General features: G+C 46.8%; 1 non-coding gene across 1 annotated transcript; it reads right to left on the bottom strand.

Annotated features, from left to right (window-relative positions):
• Positions 1 to 817: 817 nt before the first annotated feature.
• Positions 818 to 985, bottom strand: LOC131896224 (U1 spliceosomal RNA). Its single transcript, XR_009375390.1, has one exon. It is a non-coding gene; the product is annotated as a U1 spliceosomal RNA (small nuclear RNA).
• Positions 986 to 4,987: the final 4,002 nt, after the last annotated feature.

The following is a 4,987-nucleotide window of genomic DNA, read 5'->3' as shown; positions in this document are numbered from 1 at the left end:
GTAGAGAGAAGAGATAAAATAAAACAAAGTCAGGAGAAGCCGAAAGGAAAACACTTGAGTCACCATGGATGGTCTTGGGAGAAATCAGCGAGGGAAACGGGAAGCCTTTTAAAAAGGAAGGCTGGTGGTCTCTTGTGCTCTTCTCAGAAAAAAGCACTTTCTCGGGGCATACAAAAAATTTCCTCTACCTGCCTACTTCCAGCTCCCTACCCAAGTCAGGGTGACAGCCATGCCTCGGCATGGAAACACACAACATCCAGGTTTTGCTACAGCGGTGTGGACATTTATTCCATTGGTAACATACTGTGCAACTGCTGCATGGCGGGCACAAAGGGTTAATAATGTAGAGCTCAAAGTGGTCCCTCTGGGAGGAGAAGAAGGGGTTAACAGAGTCAGATCACGTGATATCTGAGCTTCCTGCCCGCTTCCACCTTCTGTGTAACAGAATTTCCACAAATCAAGCATTATTAGGAGGTTGCTGGAAACAACGCGAGATGGTGGATAACCAAATAGAAGAGAACGTAGGGAAAAACGGAGGGAAACCCACTTGCTTATCCAGGGTGGTGTGGCGGGAGGCCGTGGAGAAAGCATCTCAGGACAGTGAACTGCTCAGTCGAGCCTTGAAGAGCTGGAGGGGGTGGTGAGCGGAGGGGAGCAGAAGGGTCCTGAGGCAGCTGTAGGGTCCAGGACATAGTTGGGGAAGCAGAAGGGTCTTCCAGCAGCTGTAGGGTGCAGGATATAGTTGGGGAAGCAGAAGGGTCTTCCAGCAGCTGTAGGGTGCAGGATATAGCTTAGAATCTTTTTTTTTTTTCCTTCAGAGGAGAGCGCGCACGCGAACGCAGTCCCCCACTACCACAAATTATGCAGTCGAGTTTCCCGTATTTGGGGAAATCGCAGGGGTCAGCACATCCGGAGTGCAATGGGTAAGCCTCGCCCTGGGAAAACCACCTTCGTGATCATGGTATCTCCCCTGCCAGGTAAGTATTATAGCTTAGAATCTGTGGAGAGACAGGACCCTAAGTTTATGGCCAGAGCTGAGGCCATGGGGATAAAAGGACAGGCTAGGTGCCAAATGTATTTACAAGACAAAGTAGGCAAAATTGGGTAAGAAATGAAGTGTACTTGGTGGTGACCGTGTGCAGTCATGTAGGGCAGGGTTCTATGTTGCCTCTCAAACAGTGAAAGATAATGTTATGACCCCCCTGATGATGATGCCCATATGGTAATGACACTGTCCACTAAGGTATGGTTAAGGAAAGGAAGGACTTAGGGACAGTAATAATGATGGTGTTGATTTGAACATACCGAATTTCAGGTTTCAGGTGGATCGTATTTTCCAGAGATGGTTCTATTATCTTGTATCCTATATTCTCTTTTTCCCCCTGTGACTTTGACACATTTTGCTATGGAGAGTTAAGGGAGTTCTTCTGCCTTGTGCCTGAGTAGGTCTTTTGTAGGCAGAATTTTTTGTAGGGATTGAGGGTCAGCTCTGTCTCGCCAACAGGCTCCCAAATAACCACACAGAGACTTAATAGTAATTACAAATGCTTGACCAATAGCTTAGGCTTGTTACTAACTCTTACAACTTAAATTAACCCATATTTTTTATCTGTGTTCTACCATGTGGCTCGGTACTGTATCTCAGTATGGCATGTACATCTCCTGCTTCCTCTGCTCTCATTTGTAACCTCTGAGACCTTGCCCTTCTTTTTCCCAGCATCCTCTTAATTTGGTTCTCCCGCCCAATCTCTTCCTGCCCAGCTATAGGCCAGTCGGCTCTTTATTAACTGAAGAGAATTGGTTACATATTTACAGTGTACAAAGATTGTTCCACGGCAGCCTTTGTCAGCATTGTGACCAATAGATTATAAGGAAATTTCTTCTCTGTCTTCCAAGTCAAATAAAGCTTTATGTACCATGCCCTGCTGACCCAAGATGACGGCTTTCAGACTGCCTGGCTGTGAGGCAGTCCAAACGGACTCCTGTAGAGAAATTAAGTGGAGAGGTCCCGTGGAAGTCTATCTCGTAGACTAGTTGAGATCCCAGCCCAAAGGAGGATCGGCCAGCAGATACGCAAACAAATATACAGATGACTTCAGGTCACAATATCATATGACTCTGGAACATTCTGCTGGTGTTCCAAACCTTTCACAGACACATCCTCTTGGTTGTGGGCTCTCTGAAGTGCAGACCTGTGATCTGCAAGCCTCGTGCCGCTGAGCCGTGGAGTCGTTTGCCATGTAGCAGCGGTACCTGGAACAGATGGATGTGAATGGGAACATCACAGAATGCTCCAGAGCAGATGTGACCGAAGAAATCTGGAGTTCCAGGTGAGCATTTGGTTTGGGGATGTGGGATTTCGAGTCGTCGCGTAGAGAGGTTAGCTGAGACCACAGAGAGACACTGTGGCCAGGAATGGACTTTTACCCAAGGAGCTCCTAGAAGAAAAGGAAGGTGCAGAAGGTGTGAAAAACTGCCAGGGTTCTGACAGGAACGCAGAGGTAACTTAAGGTAGACTAGGTAGAGGTTGGCATGCTTGAGTCATGGGCACAGTGGGCCAGCTGCTGCTAGCCTTCAGCTCACTGTCCTGTCAGGATAGTCAAAGAAAACGCTACTGCAGAGAGCCCAGGGAGGTGCAGGAATCCGTCTCCCACCTCCCAGGTTCCCTTCGTGGAGATGTGGAGGCAGGAGACACAGAGGCTGCTACAGATCTAGGTGGAGCCCGTCATTGCATCCCAAATGCAAGTTTTATTAAGAACTCTGGAGCAAGGAGATGTAAGGAGCATTCCCTCAGACTTCTTTTGGGAGAAAGAAGAGTGAATGCCAGTTAGAAAAGTCAAAACAAAACGCAGCCCAGGACTCTCCAGTGAAAGAGATGTGGACAGGTCCATCTGTGAAGTCAAGCCAAGCAATGAACCCAAGGGGTGGGAAGACAGTGGGCTTTGAAGTCCGACAATCTGGAGTCCAAATTCCCACTTCAGTCTTGGATTTCCGCCGGGCACCACTGTTGCAGGATTCCATTTCCTAGACTGCCAATCAAGGATACCAGGCCCTGCAGGAGTGCAGGGAGAGCTGAAAATAAGGTATTGGGGGTAGGCAGCACCAAGACGGGAGGGGCAAGTGAGAAGTGAGGCATGGTGGGGCTGTCTGTGCTTTCCTGGGGGACACTGCTCATCACTGAGAAAGAACAAGAGTACAGAAGTACTGGTCGGGCAGACATTTCTAGAATACCATTTGCCAGACTTTATTCACAAGTCCTTGATGTAACATTGTTCTTTTACCATCCTAGGTCAAAGATGGAGATGCCTTTGCAGAAATCTGGTTTTCATGTAATTCTGAAAGAAACGGGGCCACTTCCCAGAAGGGGAAAGCTGCAAAGAGGCATTCACAGCAGCTCATTTGAACTGAGGGTATCCAAGCCAAGTCTGCGCCTCCTTAGAACTTGCTCTTACCGTGCAGGAGTCGTAGGCTTCAAACATACTGGGAAGGCTATCTCCCCTTCCTATTGGACTATTTCCATGGCCAGGTTATAATCTAAAAGGTAGAACCACTGAAACATGGTGTGCTTTATCTTTTTAAAGAAAAGATTTATTTTATCTTATTTATGTCTGTGTGTACGTGTTTGTGTACAAGTACCCATGGAGGCTTGCTGTGGGATAATGCTTTTGTACACTGGTTTAATAAAACACTGATTGGTCAGTAGCCAGGCAGGAAGTATAGGTGGGGCGAGCAGACTAAAGGAATGCTGGGAAGAGGAAGGACAGAGTCGGGAGTCACCAGCCAGACACAGAGGAAGCAAGATGATAAGGCAGAACTGAGAAAAGGTACCAAGCCACGTGGCTAAACACAGATAACAATTATGGGTTAATTTTCCTCATGAATATAGTGGCCTAAAATATAGCTACCATGCAGGATTTTTAGGAAGATTAGATGAAGACAACAAGTGACCCATGGCCGAATTTACTGGCACAGAGGCTGTGCAAACAGCTGTACAAAAGTAATGTATATTCACCGACTTCAGTTCTCAGGATTTTCCCACTAGAATTTATTGTCTCTAAAGTAGAGATAAGAAACTGACTTCTAAAGAGACCACAGAATTTCCCCCAAACCAACACAGGTCTTAAAAATGCTACAGAAGCAGGATTTGGACCCTTGAAGCGCTAGTAGATGGAAACTTATTTTTAAAACAGCGGTGCAGCCGGGCGATGGTGGTCCACGTCTTTAATCCCAGCACTCGGGAGGCAGAGGCAGGTGGATCTCTGTGAGGTCGAGGCCAGCCTGGGCTACAGAATGAGATCCAGGACAGGCACCAAAACTACACAGAGAAACCCTGTCTCAAAAAAAAAAAAAAAAAAAAAAAGCAGTGTGTCCCTTAATACGATAAATTCTAATCTTGTTGGTAAGGGCCAGAGCTAGACTTAAACCAGACGAGGAGAGCTTGTGTTAGGGTCTTGGTCTTCTGGAATCAAATCCTTCTCCAGGAAGCTCTGATCGCCAGGCGGTGAAGAATAATCACATATGCGTGTCACGGGTGCCCTCTACTGGCTGTTTGAGAAGTGACAGGGCCGTCTGAATTCACTCTACTGTTTACTCCTACATAGCCTTTCAGCTCACCCCACTGAACATCAGCTTTTGTTAAATGGACACTTTCGTCAGTTTTATTCATATTTTAAGTCTTTTGTTTATATTTTATTAGAAAGCCATTCTAAGTATTTGGAAACCTGTGACTCTATGTAGTGGGGTTTAACCTGAGTCTTTTTTTGTTTTTTGTTTTTTTGTTTTTCCTGATTCTTCAGGACCCTGCCCGAGGATTCTAGCACATTCTTCCTGTCCCCCCAGTCCACCTCTGCCCCACCCCAACGTCATTCAAAATCATTTTGCTTGGTGAACTGCCTCCTGGCCAGTAAGAGAGCAAGGGGCGGGCACATGGCGATCCTTTCCCGTGGGAGTCACTGGCCTTGATGTTTTTGAGAGGATGGAGGAGGAC

Source organism: Peromyscus eremicus, chromosome 19 (genome assembly GCF_949786415.1).
Source record: "Peromyscus eremicus chromosome 19, PerEre_H2_v1, whole genome shotgun sequence".
Taxonomy (NCBI): Eukaryota; Metazoa; Chordata; class Mammalia; order Rodentia; family Cricetidae; genus Peromyscus; species Peromyscus eremicus.
The sequence above is the reverse complement of the archived record's forward strand: the minus strand, read 5'-3'. Positions and strand labels throughout refer to the sequence as shown.